The sequence below is a fragment of the Berghia stephanieae genome, chromosome 4 (assembly GCF_034508935.2).
Source record: "Berghia stephanieae isolate SIO BIC M18660-M18661 chromosome 4, UCSD_Bste_1.3, whole genome shotgun sequence".
In the NCBI taxonomy this organism is placed as follows: Eukaryota; Metazoa; Mollusca; class Gastropoda; order Nudibranchia; family Aeolidiidae; genus Berghia; species Berghia stephanieae.
The window spans coordinates 37,294,819-37,317,318 of NC_088363.1; the positions used below are offsets into that span (position 1 = coordinate 37,294,819).

At 38.6% G+C, this 22,500-nt stretch overlaps 1 pseudogene across 1 annotated transcript in view; it reads right to left on the reverse strand.

Moving 5' to 3' along the window:
* LOC144970505 (inverted formin-2-like) overlaps positions 1 to 22,500 on the reverse strand; it is a 67,227-nt pseudogene that overhangs the window by 1,910 nt on the left and 42,817 nt on the right. Inside the window, exons 4-17 of the transcript XR_013644970.1 lie at positions 22,022 to 22,137; positions 20,867 to 21,026; positions 17,527 to 17,702; positions 16,141 to 16,220; positions 15,507 to 15,633; positions 13,858 to 14,248; positions 11,366 to 11,508; positions 9,859 to 10,023; positions 8,029 to 8,147; positions 6,644 to 6,781; positions 5,323 to 5,504; positions 3,760 to 3,886; positions 2,738 to 2,902; positions 81 to 162 (exon numbers count right to left, since the gene is read on the reverse strand). The product of XR_013644970.1 is annotated as an inverted formin-2-like (transcript). The remainder of the gene's footprint in view (positions 1 to 80; positions 163 to 2,737; positions 2,903 to 3,759; positions 3,887 to 5,322; positions 5,505 to 6,643; positions 6,782 to 8,028; positions 8,148 to 9,858; positions 10,024 to 11,365; positions 11,509 to 13,857; positions 14,249 to 15,506; positions 15,634 to 16,140; positions 16,221 to 17,526; positions 17,703 to 20,866; positions 21,027 to 22,021; positions 22,138 to 22,500) is intronic.

Genomic DNA, 22,500 nt, shown 5'->3' on the forward strand with positions numbered 1-22,500 from the left:
GGTTGTTGCCCTCTATAGTTTCCTCGTTATTAAAGAAAACAAAAAAAGTTTACCGGGTAATATTCTTATATGAAACATACTTTTTCTTTTCTCCAGAAGTTCTTCATGAGCTTTCTTCCTCATCTCTGCTTTCACGGCTTGCTGTCTCACAGACTGCAATTCCTGTAATAATAATAAAAAATAATGAATTTCAAATCATTTACAAACACCAACATTAACGATGACTTATAACAAAAATCTTTTTAAAAAGTGATATTATAATATTTTTATTATTGGCGATGGGAGGGAGGAATTTTGATCCATTTCTTCGCAGCCTTGAGAAGGATTTGTTCAGGGCCATATTGACTTACTTGACTTAGATGCCTTTCGCGTCTCGACCGAAAGATCGGGTCGCCTTGGCTGTTTCCAGTATTTCCTGTGTGAGGTGTCTCCAATATTGCCGGTCCTCTGCTAGGGTTCTCAGATTTTCAAGGTCCCCTGCCGTTATGAGACTAATGCTTTGTCCAAGTGTTGTGAGGTTTTTGTTTAGGATCACAGGGAGTGTTGTGATCGGTCTTCCTCTGAAAAGGTTCCCGTGTGTTTTTGGAAGTATCCCGACATGGCTTGGTTTGCTGGTATGTTTTTGTCCCTGCGTAGTATGTGACCGAAAAGTTGCCATCGTTGTTGTAAAATGTCAAGGGAGATTGGTCTTTCTTTTGTGATCTTATAGAGTGATTCATTTGAGATCTTTTTTGGGTATTTGATGTCCAGTACCCTTCTTAGCTGTGTGCGATGGAAGGCATCCAGATGTTCTTCTTCGGATTTTGTCAACGCCCAAGTGCCGCAGTTATACAGAAGTACCGGTTTTACAAGAGCACGGTACAGTTTCAGTTTGGTTTTTCTCTTTATTTTGTCACCTCTAATCCATACATTGGTGAGTTTACTGAGTGCGGCGTTTGATAGCTGTTTTCTTCTTTGTACATCCTCGGTGTCTCCAATTAGTGAGCCGACTTTCTTTGTTCTTTTCCATTCCTCTTTGTTCCTCGATATTGTTGTAAATTCGGTTTTATTGGCATTGACTTGGAGGTTATATTTCATGAGGGTATTTTGTATGATGTCTATATTTGCTGGTGTTGATCCAATAAAATCGACATCATCTGCATAGGCGATTTCTCTAGGGATTGCATTCTCAATATGAGTCGTTGGTTTTGGAATGACTTTTCGAACTTCTTTCAGAGCGTGTTCTAAGTATATTGTGAACAGAATCGGGCTCAGACTATCTCCTTGGGGGGTCCCGATGTTACTTTCGAACTGCGTCTGTTTTGTGGCCCCGTATATCCTTGGTTGTATCTTTGTGTTGCTGAGGAGAAATCGGATTATTCGGAGCTCGTCTTCGTCAACTATGTCTGTTAATATCTCCAAAAGTTTTCCTCTGTCGATCGTATCAAAGGCTGCGGACATATCGATTCCGGTTATTGTTATGGATATGTTTTCTTTGAGTGCCTTTGCTGCCAACCATTTATGTGTCCATACAACGTCCGATGTGCTTCGGTCTTGGCGAAACCCGCTTTGGCTATGTGATAGATATTTTTCTATTTTCGGTCTAATTCTGTTGAGGACAATAGTTGACAGTGTTTTTCTTATGGTATTCAGTAATGTTATTGGGCGCAGGTTGTTTACGGGTCCTTTCGTTTTTCCTGGTTTTTGTATTGTAATTAGGACACCGCTGTTTATGTCCCAGTCTTTGTGTGTTGAGAATGTTTTGTTCATTATGTTTGCAATGCTCAAATCCAAGGAGAGGGTACCGCATTTCAGCAATTCAGCGGGAATTTCATCTTCGCCTGGGGATCTGTTATTGTTTAGGCACTTTATGCTATTTCTAACTTCAGTTGTTGTGATGCGGTTGTTTAGGTCTCTAGGGTTTCCTGAGAAGGGCGATATTTGTGAGACTTGTTTGTGAAATTTCTGCTGGAAGTGGTCAGTTACAATGTCAAGGATATCGTTGGGATTTGTTGTCTGTTTGCCAAATTTATCCTGTAGTTTTGGGTTCTCGAATGGTTTTCGGTTCAGAGATTTCGTCGCTTTGAACATAGACGATGCGTTATTTTTGGAATTTTCTATGTCTTCCACTTTTTTGTCTAATTCCTCGTTTCTGTGTTTTATTGTAAGTGATCGAATTGAATGCAGTATTTTGTTTCGTTCCGTTTTCAGGTTTATTATTTCTTCCGAGTCTTTCGTGTTCTGTATCCTGATCCTAAGTTCTTTTTGTTGCCGCGATAGGGCCATATTCTCCAAGATTATTAACCCCCAATTAGCTCACTTGGACAACATGGGTGATTCCTGTTGACATCAGACATCTTGTTTGATGAGTTATCTATTTGTGACCCGCTTCCTCAAAACGGTATTAAGTCGGGATGATCAAAGCGGTAAGAATAGAATCTATGACCAAAAACATCAGACTTGGGTTGAGTCCATGTATGTATTATTGAAGAAAAGATATAGAATTTTAAAGTGCTGAAAACCAAAATTTCGTTTTCTTGACCAGTTCAGCTTAAAAGTGACTTTTCAACATCTTGTTCATCCAGACATAATACCGTTTTGAGACGATGGGTCACATATTCCTTCGTGGAATGCCTAGGCGACGATATCTTATGATGTCGTGGCGGAAGAGCATAATAATATATTAAAAGAAAATGTTCTCCAAGAGGAGAGATGCGTATTTCATTAGTCGAGTAATGTAAGTAGTGAAGTTTGTCACCTGTTGTGACGCCTTGATCCTGTCGCAAAACTCCCTGAAGTTTGTGAGAAACTCTTCCAGGCTAAAGGTACGCTCGTCCTCACAGTAGTGCTGGGCAAGGCGGGATATTTGCTTGTCGAGTCGTTGTACCATTTCATCTACGTCCAACAGGTCACCATCTGCATCCTGTGGAATGGTAGGAGAATTTCCTTTTCTCGTAAAACTCACTATTTTTGGGACACACACAAACACCCACACCCACACACACACACACACACACACACACACAACACATATATATATATATATATATATATATATATATATATATATATTGAATCGTGTTGGATACAAATATGGTACGAATAGTGCTCGATATGTAACAATGGAGCGAATTATAATTGTAATATTTACCACGATGTAACTCATGTAACACGCAGTCCTGACGATGGCTGAAAAGGCCTGAAACATCGTTGTCGACTGACTCCAACATCGTGGTAAATATTACAATGATATATAGATAGTTCGAAGATGACGTCACTCAGATCTTTGTTATTGTTTTTGCCATCCGCGTTTATGAGTAGTGCTCACTGAACTGTATTAACCTGACTATAAACGTTCATGGATAAACACAGTTTTGTGTGGTGGGCCGTTATACTTCCGGATGGCAATGTTATGAGCTTCTTAGCCAAGCGCATACTATATATATATATATATATATATATATATATATATATATATATATATATATATATATATATATATATATATATATCCGACATGATACCAGCTTGAAGCGGTGAGACCCATTTAGCAGGGAAAAGGAACACACGAGAATGTACACTGTACTATACATGTAGGAGCGGAGTTGTCGTACCAGTAAGGTCGTGGATTCGAGCCCTCATCGCCGCAAAGTTTTTAAAAATTCTCTGTTGTCTTCTCTCACTTTTCTACTCACTTCATTCTTTGTTGTTATCAACACAAGTGCCGGCTCCACTTACATTTCTGTATAACTGTTTATGTCAACAAATTCCCTTTCATACCTCCAGAAAGTTTCCAAATTGCTCATGCAGCGCTTTTTCTTTCTGATGGACGACGATTTGTTCTTTTAGTCTCTTGACATTGGCTTTGATTTGGTTAAACTCCGACTTGATGTTGTCAAGAGTGAACCTGGAGAAAAAAAAAAGGTCAATTGTAATAATGGAAGGAAATTAAACCAGGCGTAGAAAATATTGCTTAGACGTGTGCGGCTCTGTGGTTTAGTGCTATGATACTCGCTTTCCAATCGGATGGTCCAGGGTTCGAGTTCCGTTCGAGAGGCTCATAGTTGAGTCCTTTGAAAAGCCTTTTTACCTACATTCTCTCACCTCACTCGTCATTCTCCTAGTCCTCTACTCCCTTCTTCTCCTCTAGCAAAACCACCTCCACCTCCACCGGCACCACCTCTTCATCCCCGTCCTTCTTTTCCTCTTCTTTATTTCTCTTCGCAAGAACTATGGTGGGATGACTCAAGTGTCAAAGAAAAAAAATCATAAAGTTTAATTGTCAGATTTTAGCTTTAATTTTGCCATTTTAAGAAACAATATATTTTGTCCCTCTATGCCTCCCCCTCCTCCTCCTCCTCCTCCTCCTCCTCCTCATTCTCCTCCTCCTCCTACTCCCCTCCTCCTCCGCCTTTTCTTCTTTTTCTTCTTCTTCTTCTTCTTCTTCTTCTTCTTCTTCTTCTTCTTCTTCTTCTTCTTCTTCTTCTTCTTCTTCTTCTTCTTCTTCTTCTTCTTCTTCTTCTTCTTCTTCTTCCTCTTTTTCTTCTTCTTCTTCTTCTTCTTCTTCTTCTTCTTCTTCTTCTTCTTCTTCTTCTTCTTCTTCTTCTTCTTCTTCTTCTTCTTCTTCCTCCTCTTTCTTCCTCCTCTTCTCCTCTCTCTTCTTCTTCTTCTTCTTCTCTTCTTCTTCTTCTTCTTCTTCTTCTTCTTCTTCTTCTTCTTCTTCTTCTTCTTCTCTTCTTCTTCTTCTTCTTCTTCTTCTTCTCTTCTTCTCTCTCTCTCTTCTCCTCTTCGCTTCTCTCCTCCTCTTCTCCTCTCCTCCTTCTCCTCCCCTCTTCCCCTCTCCTCTACTTACTCCTCTGCAGACACTCTTTAATGTATTCTCATAGCTTCTAAACTCTTAAATATGATAAAAACTTCTGTTATGTTTCAGAACTCCCATTCCCAGGACTATCATAATATATATATATATATATATATATATATATATATATATATATATATATATATATATATATATATATATATATATATAATCTAAATTGAGTTTTTATATAGGGCAATATCCACTAAACGTCTCAAAGCGCTTTACAAATGGTATCTGGAAAAAAAGCGGCACTTAACATTTAAGACGGGACATGACGCCTGTTAGGCAATAGTATATTTTTTTCCCGATAAAGACAACGCTGTAAAAGGCCAGGTACTCATTTTACTCCTGAGTACGGTGAGAGAATGTGAGAGGAAAGAGTCTTTTCCAAGGACTATGCGCCGAGCGCAGGCTCGAACCCAGGACCCGAAAGAGAGTGTCATACCACTAGACCACATAGCCGCACACATAGTACATACCTGGAAGCCTTGTGTAAGTCGTCCAGCAGATCGTCGACAAAGCTGATGGCGTCCTTGTCCTTGCTTTCAGCCTCCTCCACCAGGACATGTAGCAAGGACAGCTTGGGGTCGTTCGACTTGGTCAACACCAGTTTGTTGAGAGACGTCAATCGAAACCCTACTGCTTCTCCAGCACTGCTGCCCTGAAGTTCATGAAAAGTAAAACTTTGTTTTAAACGACGGTTTTGGGTCTTTTCTAAAAATAAAAAAAATGTAATTTCCTATATAGGACGGTTTTGACAATTCTGTATCGTCATTATAGTTTAAAAAAAACAACATTATTGGTGAAAAATATACATTATCTGTGTTGATACCCGTTTTGCGACCTAATTTCGGGGTTTGGCATAAAAAAACCAAACAACAATCTATTGGTAAACGTTCAACAAAAATTAATGAAGGAATAACCTCCATATTCTTCCCTCATATCAACATTGTTGCATAGTGTGTCACTATAGAGAGATTTTACAGCTTTAGCTTATGGGATTTTTATTAGAACATTACAAAGTTGCGAATCAAAGTGTTTTGACAAAATTGATGTTAACAATTTATAATTTCGATTATAATTGAAAATACACATACCTTATAAAACATCTTTCTATGGTGACATAATACATTATTTCTGTGATAATGAATAGATTCTCAGAGCCGTTTGGTTTGTTTTGTTATTAGGTGTTTAACGGCGCTTTCAACACTATTTAGCCCGTTTCTGGCTTTTATCAGTTTTTATCAGCATCGAGGGGCCATAGCTGCTCAATCGTGTTATTACTGTTGTAATATAATTTTATAAAACCATAATACTTACATGTTTCTTATTTAAAAATGTTTATTTACGATGTCTTCAGGAGTTCACATTCCTGCAGATACTTTAAAATTGTAAGCGAATCGACTGACTGGAACAGAGACTTCAAGTCTCTGGAACCGTTTGGCACAGTATCCCATACCCCTAGAAAAATTACATAATGAGAAAATAGCAAAATAGCTTTCAGTTTTCAACACATTTCTAACTACATGTGCCCTTTTCGACTGTTTTTCTTGTCTTTATAGTCTATTTTAAGAAGTTTAAGTTAAAGTTTACTCATAGTTTTCTGTGTTGCTTCTATTTCAAACGGTAAAAAGTGGGTATTTTACTCAGACATCTACCATCGACAGTAAAGCGTGTGTAGTTCATTATGTTAACCAATTACTGCCATTGTTCACATTACGAGGAATGTCCGAGAGGCGTGGTTATATAAGTGTCTATACAGCTTATAATCAAACCATACTAAAAACGTTGTAGATCTACCTTGTTGATAAAATTCCCGGCTTTTAGGACAAGGTGTAAAAACTTCTTCAAAGGCTTGTTGTCATACAAACGACGACAGATCCCATTCAACAGAGTCAGGTTCGATCTGGTGCTGGACAACTGACTCTGGAAATCAGACTGGACAGAATAAAGAGCAACAATATTTAATTTCTTAATAACATTTTAAAAAACCCAGAATTACGCCATGGAATTTAAATAATGCATAATGTATCGGAAAAGTCGTGACGAAAAATATTTTACTCTTCCGGTTCTAAATTCATCGTAAGTGTTATGTAACCAGTCTTTCGAAGGACTAATAATGAATGTGCTAAGTATTGAATAATAAGGTGGTAGAACTATATTAGTAGCAGGATGACTGATAATGAATATACATAATAATAATAATAATAATAATAATAATAATAATAATAATAATAATAATAATAATAATAATAATAATAATAATAATAATAATAATAATAATAATAATAAATTCCCTTTATTACTCCCTAAGGGACATTTTTCGTTTAGGGTCTATTCCAAGGGAGACTAGAATAACCCAGGCGTCAATAGCAGTGCAGTGCAGTGCAGTGCAGCAAAGTGAATTAAGGCTAGGTGACTTTCTCAAGGCCACACAAGGCGGTGGGTAGAGCTCGGTACCTTTCGGTTACGAAGCAAAGCCCAAACCGCTGGCAGCTTTGTGGTCTAGTGGTATGACACTCGCTTTCGGATCGGAAGGTCCTGGGTTCGAGCCTCGCGCTCGGCGCATAGTTGAGTCCTTGGAAAAGGCTCTTTACTCACATTCTCTCACCGTACTCAGGTGCAAAATGAGTACCTGGCCGCTAACAGCGTTGTCTTTGTCCGAAAAATTGTAATATCGCCTAACATGCGTTATGTCCCGTCCTACATATTAAATGTTGCTGTTGACCAGGGACCCCTTGAAAAGCGCTTTGAGCACGTTTAGTGGATGTTGCACTATATAAAAGCTAGATTTTAATTTAAACCGCTGAGCCACGCTGTCTGTCCCGTAGGCAGATTCTTAAGACAACGTGACGTAATAGATCGAGGATGCATGGGCGATCCTTATTGATGACCAGCATTTATTTTCATTTTTTTTTTTAATTGAGCTTTTGTACAGCGCAATATCCACCGAACGTGCTCAAATCGCGTTAAAAGGGGTTCCCGGCAAACAGCAACATTTAACATGTAGGACGGTACATGACGCATGTTAGGCGATATTCCTTTTTTTTTCGGACAGTGACAACGCTGTTAATGGCCAGGTACTCATTTTAATAGATAAAAGATATTCAGACCTATGCCATGATATCTATCTTTTCATTATAAAATAAAATTGTTATATTTCTAGACAAGTGTTCATCACGTACTTGTAAGACCATGAGTTCAAGTCTCAATTTGTAGCAAGGCACTGCAATCAGCTGGAGAAAAACTTCTCTGCATTTCCTAATTTCCCTGGGTCTCCGTCGTAATTCTGAATCAGCTCGAGCTGTGGAAGGTAAGGAAAAAATTATTGTGAGATAAGATATAAGTGTATAAAATCATTTGTTTTTCAATCATAGTTTTTTTTTGGGAAACATGTATTGAAAATAAAAGAAAAACGATTTTATTGTGAGATAGGATGAAACTGTATGAAATCATTTATTTTTCAATCATATATTTTTTTGGGGAAAATGTATTGAAAATAAATGAAAAAAGATTTTATTGTGAGATAGGAAAAACTGTATTAAATCATTTGTTTTTCAAACATATATCTTTTTAGGGAAAAATGTATTGAAAATTTAAAAAAAAAAGATTTCATTGTGAGATAAGATATAACTATGAAATCATTGTTTTTTTAATCATCGAATTTTTTGGGAAAAAATTCATTGAAAATATTAAAAAGAACCAACGGTTGTTTCTTTTTGAGAATACATGTAAACACGTTAGCATTATTAATACACAAAAATCACTTCATCATCCTTACGGCAACAGTCACTGTCTATACCCAGGCACTCATTTACACCTGGGTTAAATTGGGAAATATTATGTCTAAAACGCCAGCACCAGACCAGAGCATTTGCTTTTATTGTCAATTGGATTCAATAGTCTGATGTCACGTCGCCCAGCAACGGCGGCCATATTGGTTCTAAACAAAACAAAGAAAATATGTACTTTTTATTCTTCATGCTGGCTCGAACTTTTCATATGTCTTGTAATCAAGAAAAAAAAAGTGTGTAAAAGTCAAAACATGATCAGATTTATAATGATTTTTTTTCCCCTCTGGATACGCTTTTATGCTCGTCGGAGAAATATTTCATTAGGGCGTCCGCCATTGTTCCGATAGTTTAGAGTCAGTTACTAAGTTACCATGCGTCATTACAAGGGAAGTGACGTCATGACTGTGAAGCGAACCCTCTCGACACAAAACTAATCAGGACGACCATGGACCACCGACGCCGACATAGCATTTGCTTACACCTCTCAATGATTTGAAACAAGTTAATGAATAATGTACAATTTCTAGCAGAAATAAAAATAACAACAAAATACCACGAAAAAGAACAATCCTGCCTGCCATAATAAGAACCTATAGATATTATAATTATTTCATCGCTTGTGGGGAAGGGGGGGGGGGGGCGGAGGGGGAGGGGCGTTGTAAATAATGTTTTGCATATTTCCTCATGCTCTCTCTCTCCTTCTCTCTCTCTCTCTCTCTCTCCCTCTCTCTCTTTCTCTCTCTCTCTCTCTCTCTCTCTCTCTCTCTCTCTCTCTGTCTGTATTTTTTTCAATTGCTATTGCAAAACGCTACTGACGTTGTAAATTATTGGGCATGGCGCTATACAAACTGTTCTTTACCGTTATCATAACCATTACCGGCTATGTGGTCTTGTGGTATGACACTCGCTTTCGGATCGAAAGGTCCAGGGTTTGAGCCTCGTTCGGCGCATATTTGAGTCCTAGAAAAAGGCTCTTTACTCACATACATTCTCTCACCGTACTCAGGTGTAAAATGAGTACTTGGCCGTTAACAACATTGTCTATGTCGGAAAAAAATTGTAAGATCGTCTATAAGGCGACATGTCACGTTGTACATGTTACGTGTTGCTGTTGAACAGGGACTCTTTGTAAAGCGCTTTGAGCACTAGGATATTGCCCTATATAAAAGATCACGTTTTTAAACCGTATCAGTAAACATGCGTCCGCCACGTATTACTTACTTCGTCGACTTCCGGGAGTATTTTGATGAGCCCCTTAAGCTTCTCACCGCCAATCGTTCGTCCTTCACCTTTCTTGATCAAATCGACAATCGTTGTATTATCCTTTCTAAATTGCTTCAAGAATATGTTGATGTTCATGCTACGCTTGGGATCGAACAAACTGATCTGAGGATGATAATGAAGATGATGATGATGATGATAATGATGATTATGATGATGATGATGATGATGATGACGATGATGATGATGATGATGATGATGATGATGATGATGATGATGATGATGATGATGATGATGATTATGATGATGATGATAAGAATGAAAAAAAAATACATCATGAAAATTTCCTTTATTCCTTCCATAGGTGAAATCTGTCTCTAGGGCCAATTTATTCCAAGGGAAAACTGGAATAACCCAGGCGTCAGCCATCAATGTGCAGCGCCGCAAATTGAGCTCGGGCGAGGTGACTTGCTCATGGCCACACATCGCAGCGGCGGGTGATCGAACTCGATACCTTCCGGGTACGAAGCAAAGAACTTACCGCTGAGCCACGCTGCCTCTCTTAAAATTAAAAATGATAGACTATGTGGTCTAGTGGTATGACACTCGCTTTCAGATCGGAAGGTCCTGGGCTCGAGCCTCGCGCTCGACGCATAGTTGAGTCCTTGGAAAAGGCGCTTTACTTACATGTCTCACCGTACTCAGGTGTAAAATGAGTACCTGGCCGTTAACGGCATTGTCTTTGTCCGGAAAATTGTAATATCGCCTAACAGGCGTCATGTCCCGTCCTACATCTTAAATGTTGCTGTTGACCAGGGACCCCTTGTAAAGCAGTTTGAGCACATTTAGTGGATATTGCGCTATATAAAGCTCAATTTAAAAAAATAAATTTTTAGACTATATGAATTTTTTTAAAAAATCGTGGTTTCATTTGAAGCACATTATGTTGCGGCATGAGCATCGATAACTTAAAATAATAAATTGGAAAATAAGCTTTAACTGACTTTAAGAAAACAAATGATGTGTACGTTTCGAGTTTCCCCTTTATCAACAAAACACACACGATAAATGAGACACTAAATTATATGTCTTACTTGTTTTATTGACAAAGGGAAATAACATATTCTTTTTTTGTTTTACACTAAATATTCAAACTTGAAAAAATCAGAGATAAAAATGAATGAATATGAATGATATATTTGTAACAATGACTCATTTTATAGCATAGTTGAGTCCTTGGAAACGACTCTTTACTCACATTCTCTCACCGTACTCAGGTTTAAAACTAGCACTTGGTCGTTAACAGCGTTGCCTCTGTCGGAAAAAAAATGAATTATCGCCTAACAGGCGTCATGCCATCGTTCTTTATGTTACGTGTTGCTGTTGGTCAGGAACCCTTTGTAAATCGCTTTGAGCATGTTTAGTGGACATTGCGCTATATAAAAACCCAACTATTTATTTATTTATTTATTTTTCATGATTCTTTCAACGTGATCGATCTTTTTACCTCAGAGGAAGACGAGTGAACTCGAGGAATTTTCTCCTCTACCTTGGGAGTTGTTTTGGTGTTGGCGAACAGTGTCTCCAGCTTGTTGTACTCAATGCCGATGTCATCCTTCATTTTGTTGACGTCCCCCCACACACTGCTCTCTGGAATTTCAAAACAGGTTAACAGTCAGGAAAAAAACCCAACAACGACAGTTACCTTATAAATCTATCGATTTAAAGAAGTCTCAGGTGTAATGATTTTTGACAAGCCGGAGTTCGTTTCCTTGTATCTATAAAATGCAAGATATCTACACATTTTCTGACCAAAATCTGGATCGACTTTCACCTCGACAAAATGTCTTTAAGAGATTTGGTAACATTTAAGAATCACCAGACGCTGGACCGTAGCCATCGTTAAGATAACCTGACACTAAAACCCTCTACTGGCAGTTTGACCTCTTTTTTTATGTTTGTGTAGCATCTAGTGACTTGTGGTTAGTAGAGCTCAAGGAAACAAGTTATTTCATTGGTTGAACTATTGAATACAACTCACGATTTGTTTTCTTTTGTGGCAAAAGACTGGCATTTTGACGTAATTTTTTTGGCCAGTGTCAGGCTATAACTTTACGATGGCTACGGCTGGACAAACCTAAAAACATGACGTCAAATTATACATTTCAGAGGGTTATAGCGTAGCCATCGTTAACTTATAGCTTGACGCTGACCAAAAAATGACGTCAAAATGCCAGTCTTTGGCCACAAAAGAAAACAAATACTGAGTTGTATTCAATAGTTCAACCAATGGAAACACTTGTTTCCATGAGCACTACTAACAACAACTCACTGGGCGGTGAAAAAAACCAAATAATGACGTCAAAATGCCAGTCTTTTTGGGTTTCAGTGTCAGGCTATAACTAAACGATGGCTACGTTTATAGTGTCAGGCTATAATTTTACGATGGCTACGAGATGACCTGGGTGCTTGACATTTGATTTCATCGCTATAAAAATGAAATCTTGGAGTTTATTCATTTTCGTAAGTAAAATTTCTAACATTGCAAAAATACAACCAAAACACACAGTTCATAACATTTCGTATCATTTTGATTTTAAATTCACTTTTCGGAGTCTAGTAGTCGCAGTAGCGTGGCTCAGCAGTGTGGTTTTGCTTCGTAGCCGAAACGTACCGAATTCGATTACATGTCTCGCTGTATAGATAGAATGCGCTTGGCCAAGGAGTTCACAACATTGCCATCCGGAAGTATAACGGACCAACACACAAACTCTGTGTAACCATGAACGTTTATAGTCAGGCTAATACAGTTTAGTGAGAACAACTCACAAACGCGGATGGCAAGAACAATAACAAAGGCCTGAGTGACGTCATCTGCATACTATCTATAACCTTCAGCAAGTCATCTTGTCCTAGCTCACTTTGCGGGGCTGCACTGCGGCTGACGACTGGTTTATTCCAGTCTTCCCTTGGAATAGATCCCAAAGAACAGGTTCCCCATTTGAGATGACGTATAATAAATGGAATTTATGATAAATGGTATGGAATTTATGATAAAGGGTAGGTAAGGGAATTTATTACCGTAGTAGCGTATGACTACACAGTCTGTGGCTACACCTCCAAAATCCTTTCGTCAACACAGTTTTGAAAGTCTTCCTCCACCCTAATAACTGTTTCATACGGTCTGGTAACTAGTGTCGAGCGGAAGTCTCGATGATACCTCAAGTCATCGGCCACCAACACTCAAAACTTCCCGAACTCGATGACCAAGGAAAAGCCGGGAATTCCCGAGAAGTAGCACTTCAACTGAGCTTTGGATGGCTTTTTGTATTAAAACTTAAATACATTAAATAAATTCACTTGTATAATAATAAAACATTGATACCTATAACCATTTGATCTATTTACGACGTTTGTGTTTTGTTAGCTGTTTAAAATATGATATAACGTCAATACCCAATACCAATGACTAGGTATTGAATGAAAGCACCGATGACTAGAGCGATTCTCGAGACTTTTTTGAGTCTCGAGACTCAAAAAAGCATCGAGACGCAAAAAGTCTCGAGCTTCGCTGGAATCATCGCCGACGAGAGAGGGTGAACAATGCAGATAGTACACATTGTTAGTAACGCGTGCGTCGCTCGCGCAGTATAGTCTCGAGACTCGGGACTCAATACGAGAAGCATCGACGACCAAGATTCTCGAGACGAGAAAAGGTCGGGAAGTTCTCAGTCGTCGATGACCTGACTTCTCAAACCTAAAGCATCGTTGACCTTTTGGTGACCCGGATGCCCTCCCCTACGGTAACATCTCTACCAGGACTGACGGCCCACGCACAGCCGAAACCGCAGACAGGCTGGCGGCGGCCTATCAGCGTGTTGGCTGAGTTGAGTCACGGCCTAACAAACACTATGATAATCGGTCTGGTCCATCCTGACACAATCGTGTTGATACTGGAGAATACAAATTATATACTGTAACTCTATTTAAGCTACTCACTTTCCACTTTAATGGCTGGTACTTTATTCCAAGTAAAATGCTTCATTTGACATTTTGGCGTAGGGGTGTGCATGGGTTCTATAGCGGGCTTCTGTGGGGATAGACTGGCAGGGGGAAGGGCATACCCATTCCAGGAGGGGGCGGGGGTGGAGGGGGACCTGAAAAGGGTGAACCAATAGGAGGAGGGGAGGCGGAGGTGGAGGACCTGAAGATGGTGGTGGAGGCGGTGGTGGGGGAGGAGGTGGAGTGGAGGAGGAGGAGGAGGGGGAAGGGCAGCTGCGGGAGAACCAGAGGACGTAGCATGACCATTAGCAGCCTTTTCTGGCTTTTTCCCTCCTAGAAATCCTCCTCTACGCTGTATACTGGATCTTTGAGTATTGACAATACTTTCCTGTGAACATTCACCAAATAGATGACCATTATTGTTCAACTGTTGACATTGGATTATGACAAATTCTATTCTAGATAGTGCTACGTGAAAAAATGGAAAACCTCAATACTTTTATCAAAGTCGAAGCAATTCAATTTTTTCCCTCCATTTTCCATACATAATTAACATTTGCTTGTTCAACGGGCACACTCAATTATGTATATGACTATTTTCCACCTTTTCTATAGTACGATGCAAAGAAGTCTTGATTGAATTATCAGCATTAAATTAAAAAAAAATACTTGAGCAATATCCACTAAACGTGCTCAAAGCGCTTTGCAAGGGGTCCTTGGCCAACAGGAAAACTTAACATGTAGGACGAGACATAACGCCTCTTTGGCGATATCACAGTTTTTCCGACAGAGACAACGCTGTTAACGGCCAGGTACTCATTTTACAACTGAGCACGATGAGAGAATGTGAGTAAAGAGCCATTTCCAAGGACTCAACTATGCGCCGAGTGGGACTCGAACCCAGGACCTCCCGATCCGAAAGCGATTGTCATACCACAAGACCATATAGCCGCACAAACATTGCAATCAAAACAGATCGTAACAAACTTGTTAAAGTTGAAATTGGGAATAATGTCGATGATTACGTTTTTGTATGTTGTGTTTATGAACACACACAAGCACACTAAATCCTTTGATACATACCACTTAAAAATCTTTAACACGCTCTCTAGACTTAACACACATGCACACACGCATGATTTTCTTATTAGATAGGAACAGGAATTGACATCAAATCCATTTAAATGCAAATCTTATGAATTTTGAGGGGTGTGTATATGCTTTGTGTGTGTGTGTGTGTGTGTGTGTATGTATGTGTGTGTGTGTGTGCGTGTGTATGTTTATGGCGGTTGGTGTAAGGATCAACGAAAGACCTAAAAAAACCCAACCAAAACAAACAAACAAACAAACAAACAAACAAACAGACCAACCCCCCCCCAAACAAAAAAACAAAAAAAACAAAACAATACCAAAAACTCCAGAACAACAAGAACAACGACAAAAAGCATTTTGTGAGATGAAGTGCATTCTCAATACATGATTCAAATTGAATTTGGAAGATCTACATCGTGTTAAAGAACAGAACAAGTGTGTCTGAAAGGTGCCAGGCAAAGCAAGAAAGAAATATACAAGAAAAAAAAACAAAACATCTCAAAAAATCAGTCAACCTCGACTGGGGATCGAACCTGAGACCAATATTATGCTACCTGTGTTTGTGATGACGTGTCCACCATCTTGCAGTTCTTTCTGGCCTCCTCTAGGATACGATGTGCCTTAGTGGCCCCTTCTACGGCTTGTTTTGTCAGACGCTCTACCAAAATCCACGTACTTTCACTGGGTGGGGGAAATCATATCACGAGTTGATTGTGATGATGGTTATGATGATGACAATGATGATGATGATGATGATGATGATGATGATGATGATGATGGCAATGACGATGATGATGATGATGATGAAGAAGAAGAAGAAGAAGAAGAAGAAGATGATGATGATGATGCTGATGATGATGATGATGATGATGATGATGATGATGATGATGATGATGATGATAATGATGATGATGATGATGGTGATGATGATGGTGGTGGTGGTGGTGATGATGGTGGTGGTGGTGGTGATGGTGGTAATGGTAGAGATGACAGTGACGATAAAGTTGAAACTGACGATGACTGAGTTGATGATCAAAAAAATTCCGACAACGCTGGAGGTGTTCAAGATAATGCTGAAAATGAAGATGATGATAATGATGATGATGATGATGATGATGATGATGATGATGATGATGGTTGTGATGATAATAAAGATGAAAGACAATATCAAGGTATGTATCGATCTACCTGTGGGGTTTATTCGGGTCGATCTGATAAAGATGGTACAGGATTGACAACAGAGACAAATTCAGAGGGGTATCAGAAACCTGTAAGGAGATAACATTGCCGTATTCAGATTAAAATAAGTATTTAACATGTGGCTAGAAATATTGTCCTTCAAATATCGATCGGTTAATATGACCCCAAACTCATCAAGAATTCTCAAGCCTGAGACTTCACGGAAGACTTACTTGAAGTCCTATGTTTGAGAATTTTTGACAAGACGAAGGTTATTTAAATTGATCGATATTTTAAGGTTTTTTAAAGTTTTTTTTCAGAGTGCGACAGAATTGTGTATAACTTTAATCAATAATTTTGATAAATCACTTTCTTCATTTTAGCGCCAAAACTTTAACTTGAACTCTGACCTATCGCCTCTAATCTGTATTTTATCATGTTGACGTTGAATCTAAATATTGATTTTTCTTTCATTAATGATTTTGAAACATGAGTTTTGTTTATATGTGTTATTGAGATTAAGGGTTATATGTACGAGTAGTATCTTCTGGTGAAAAACATAACAAACTAAACGTTATTTATCTTTTACCATCATTCTTTTGTTTTTATCTTAAATCCATTTTTTTGCTGGCTGGTTAATTCTTTTGTTCGAGGAGATGAGTCAATAATATTGGTCGATTAAAATGTCAAAGATTCTAAAATCTTAGTACGTTTCGACAACATGCACATCACCCCTGTTCAGCACGGTCTCTCTCTAACTTTCGTGAACTGATTTCCTGCTTGTCTTTTGACGTCATTCATAGATTAGTACAAAGCCTAGTGAGTTGTCGTTACTATTTCTCAAATAAACACATGTTCCCATTGGTTGAACTATTGAATACAACTCATGATTTGTTTTCTTTTGTGGTCCTAGCCTTGCCTTTTGATGTATTTTTTTGGTGGTCAGTGTCAGGAATGAGTTTACTAAGGCTCCAGTCTACTTAAAGACAACTCGAGAAAGTGAATATAACCACGCCCCTCGGACAGTCGTCCGAAAGGAACCAATTGCAGTTAAGACTAAACTAAGCAAAATCCATAGTATTACCTTCTGTGGTGTACGTTTAAGTAAAATACTCACATGTTCTACACGGTTGATCAATCGTATCACCTCAGAAAACTATGTGTAACCTTTAATAATTATATTCTGATTGAGAAAATCTAATGAGAACTAATCACACAACTAGCGTTATTGAAACAAAAACATAGATCAGAGCAATGTTAATTTTCTTCATTCTATTGTCTTCAAACAACCAGTTATATTAGTCCCAACGTGCTTGAGAGTGTGTCGTAAATGCCCCGTTTTGATTGGATAAAATTCTCAGGTAAATCCTTCCACTTCAACAATGTCCTACTTACCTTATTGACAACAGCATTGAAGATCGCCTGTGGGTCGTTCATGTCTATAGATTGCTTAGCGTCGTTCATGGCATCGCTGTCCGCCGTGAGCTCTTCCTCAAAGACATCCAACTGCACGTGCAGGTCAGGGTCCTTGTCGTGACGGAGGCAGCTGACCACATCCAGGATATTCAGAACTGCCCGACAGAAACTGGCATGAAATGGGTACATGGGTACCATCGAGGGTATTTCACAAGCAATGAATTTACCATTATATTATTATTATTATCATCATCATCATCATCATCATCATGATCATCATCATTATTATTATTATTATTATTATTTTATTATTATTATTATTATTATTATTATTATTATTATTATTATTATTATTATTATTATTATTATCATCATCACTTACTTTTGGAGTAATTTAAATTAAATAATAATAAACAAAATCAGTTACTAAAGAAAGATGCATGGTAAGAACATAATTAAAAAAAAATGAGTATAACAACTTCAAAAAAGAACAAAATACCAAACACAGAACGTTTCGGGCTCACAACCCTTCTTCAGCCAACAACAAAAAACAATAAAGACATCAATATATCACTAAATTCCAGAAAGACGACAAAGATCTCTGTTTTTTAAAGTAATGTATTTATGTCTTTATTGTTTCTTTGTTGTTGGCTGAAGAAGGGTTTTGAGCCCGAAACGTTCCATGTCGGGTATTTAGTTCTTTTTTGAAGCTGTTATATTCATTTTTCTTTATTACTTTTTACAGTCCACAGCTTTTAGCAGCTCAGTATCACTTTGACTCATGGTAAGTAAGAACGAACTATATTCTTCCCCTTTTCATGATAACATGGGCGTGAAATTAGTTTCATTATATCATTTATTTACATGGTTATTGCGGCTATGTGGTCAAGTAGTATGACATTCGCTTTCGGATCGGAAGGTCCTGGGTTCGAGCCTCGCTCGGCGCAAAGTTGAGACTTGGAAAAGGCTCTTAACTCACATTTTCTCACCTTACTCATGTGTAAAATGAGTCCCTGGTCGTTAACAGCGATGTCTCTGTCCGAAAAAAAATGTAATATCGCCTACACGCCGTCTTACATGTTAAGTGTTGCTGTTGGCCAGGGATCCCTTCTAAAGCTCTTTGAGCACGTTTAGTGGATATTGCCCTATATAAAAGCTCACGTTTTTTTCCAGTCTGGTGTTATAAAGTAAAAAAAAAAAAGAGTAGATCTTTAGAGTCATGAGGTCCGTTAGGTCTGGTACCCATATTGGAGCCGGAGATAATCCTTCCGGTTTCTAAAGCGTGATATAGACAATAGGGGAGGCCTTCCGAAAGCTCCTACATCCTCAGTATTCTTGTTCTTGTAGGGGGTTTGGGAGGGGGAGAACTTTTTTTTATAATGTTCTAGTAGGGGGAGACTTAAAAAAAAAGGTCCCCCCCCCCTCCTCCTAAACCCCCCTACTAGAACATTATAAAAAACTAGAATACTGGGGATGTATGAGCTTTCCGAAGGCCTCCCGACAATAGCAATTGCTTGATTTGCTGCTAGTCCTTCGAAAAGTACTTATTTCCGACAGATCTAATTCACCCAGCAACCCAATCAATAACTGATGGCTGGATAGATGGAGGTGGGTGGGGTGGGGGGGGGGGAGGGGGTGTCAGAATAAAATAATAACCTGGGATCGATCTCCGTTTTGCGTGTGGAGCAAGTACGCTACCGACTGAGGGGAGGCCTTCCGAATGCTCCTGCATCCCCAGTATTCTTTGTTTTTTATAATGTTCTAGTAGGGGTTTAGGAGCGGGGAAACTTAAAAAACAAAACAAAAAAAACCTCCCCCCTCCCAAACCCACTACTAGATTATTATAAAAAAAGTCCCCCCCCCTCCCAAACTCCCTACTAGAACATTATAAAAAAAAAAAAACAAAGAAAACTGGGGATGTAGGAGCTTTCGGAAGGCCTCCCCGACAGAGCAATGGGGAGCCCTATTTTTAAAACTGATATTACATACTGAGCTAGAGACAAAACAAACAAACTTACGGGCTACTAGACCGCTTAGCCGATGCCATGCTAAAGATACAGATTTCCACACTTTCATTGCCGTGTCTCGCATTGAGTTCAGCATTCTAGATGCTAACACGTCATGGCTTGACCACAACTAACTGTCGTGGAGATTGCTTGTTTATTTTTTCCTCCCCCGACAAAAAATATAATTTTTCTTTCTGATGAGATTTGCAATTTTGTTTGTCAAAACTTTATTTTTATTTGTGTTCAGACAAAAAGCCTCATTAAACAGCTTAATTGAATTGGATTTTCCGTTCATTTGTGGCATAATTTTGCGTTCGAATTCACGCGCAATTAAGCTCGAAGAAATAAATAACAATGTGAAATTGAATTATAAGCTTCAATTTAATATACGAAAACAAATAAAATGGACGTTTCGGGTTTCCCCTTTTTCTTCAAAACAGGATGAATGAAATACTACAGACGAATAAGTTAATAATAATTTCATTAGTCTGTATTGTTTCATTCATTCTGTTTTGTTGATAAAGGAGAAACCTGAAACGTCCATTTTATTTTTTTTCGTAGATATATTAAATTGAAGGTTACATTCAATTTCACATCGCGCAATTAATATGAGGTCGACTGATTTTTTGGGGATGGTTTTTTTTCTTGTATTTTTCTTTCTTGCTTTGTCTGGCACCATGCCTAGACTTGTTCAGTTTTTATATTACACCGGTATCTACTCCTTAATTTGATCTTTTCAATTAATATGAAGAATGTCACGAAACTTAAAATTACAAGACAGGACGAAGGTACCAGTGTAAGGTGAAAATCTAAAAAATAGTTATGTATAAAACAGTGCCAGCCAAAACAGAAAGAAAAACTCAAGATAAAAAAGCAAACAAACCATCCCAAAATTGAGCATGCCTCGACTGGGTATCGAACCATTAGACCTTCTTATCATTGGAGGTCGGAGGTTCAATCGCTCGTGAAGTCAGGCTGATTTTTCTGGGATGTTTTTTTTTTCTTACAGTTTTCTTTCTGATTTGTCTCAGTTATTTACTTTATATAATTGGGCTTTATATAATTGAGCTTTTATATGCCGCGCTATCCCGTGCTCAAAGCGCTTTACAATGGGTCCCTGGCCAACAGCAACACTTAACATGTAGAACGAGACATGACGTCTGTTAGGCGATATTATATTTTTTTTTCGGACATAGACAACGCTGTTAACGGCCAGGTACTCATTTTACACCTGAGTACGACGAGAGAAGGTGATTAAAGAGCCTTTTCCAAGGACTCAACTTTAAAGATATGGAATTAATTAAAGGACTGACCTATGAACTCATTCCTGATCCGGGTCCTGTCTGTGATGCTGTCATTGGCAACCACGATGGCGTTGATAAGGGCCATCACTGTGATACGATAACTCGTCAAGTCGGACTTGCGCAATTCCTCGATCAGGAAGTTGAATCTGTGCTGTTGCTTTCGCCATTTCTTTTGGGGAAAAAAATCAACAATAACAATGAACATCTTCATAGAAATAACAATTACTAAATCTATTAACAGCCTATTGTGCGACTATGTGGTCTTGTGGTATGACACTCGCTTTCGGATCGAAAGGTCCTGGGTTCGAGCCTCGCTCGGTGCATAGTTGAGTCCTTGGATCAGACTCCTTACGCACATTCTCTCACCGTACTCAGGTGCAATGTGAGTACCTTGACGTTTACAGCGTTGACTCTGTCCGAAAAAAAATTGTAATAACGCCTAACAGGCGTCATGTCACGTCCTACATGTTAAGTGAGCACGTTTAGTGGATATTGTGCTATATAAAAGCTCAATTTGTTTAATAGCCTGCACCTTACGGCCAGCGCTCATTTCAATGTAAAAAACAATGTAGTCCTTCAGAGGCATTCGGCCCATGGAGGGGGCTCAAAAAAAAATAATCTCGACTGCACCAGGGATCGATCTTGGTCCCTTTGTGTGTGAAGCGAGTGCTCTACCAACTAAGCTGTCGGGACCCCTCAGCCCACTCCCCAGCGCTCTCCGACAATATAGGTTTTATCTTTATTCATTGAGTAGAGAATAGAAGGTCATAAAACATCCAGCCAAGAGCTTGTAAGATAAAGTAAAAGTAAAATGCATGTCATCTGAAACAATCTTAAATCATGATAATTTATTAGAGACTTATGTATGATTATTATCGTTGTTGCTTTCATGATTATTGTTGTCATTAATATTTCATTATACCATGAACTTTGTGTGTAACCTTGAACGTTTATAGTCTGGTAAATACCGTTTAGTGAGATTTACTCATAAACATGGATGGCAAAAAAAAAATTACAAAGATCTGAGTGACGTCAAATTCATTCTACCTATACTCTGGTCATTATGGTTTAGTGAGAATTACTTATTACCGCGGATGGCAAAAAGCAATAACAAAGACCTGAGTAACGTCAACTTCATTCTATCTATACCGTGTCATCTGCTACCTTGTATTTTTCCAGAGCATCCAGTGTCAGGAAATAGCCATCGCTGGAAAACACACACAGGGCTGAGAGTAACTCAAAGATTTGCATCTTAACCATAACGTTGTTGGTCTCGAGGGCTGTGGGTGTGGAATAATAGGAATTAATGATGGCGATGGTGATAGTGGTCATGATAATGCTAATGAAGATGGTGATGATGATGATGATGATGATGATGATGATGATGGTGATGATGATAATAATAATAATACAAAAACAATAACGACGATGACAACAACTGCTACTACTACTACTACTACTACTACTACTACTACTACTACTACTACTACTACTACTACTACTACTACCATCACCACCACCACCACCTCATTACTACTACTACTACTACTACTACTACTACTACTACTACTACTACTACCATCACCACCACCACCACCACCTCATTACTACTACTACTACTACTACTACTACTACTACTACTA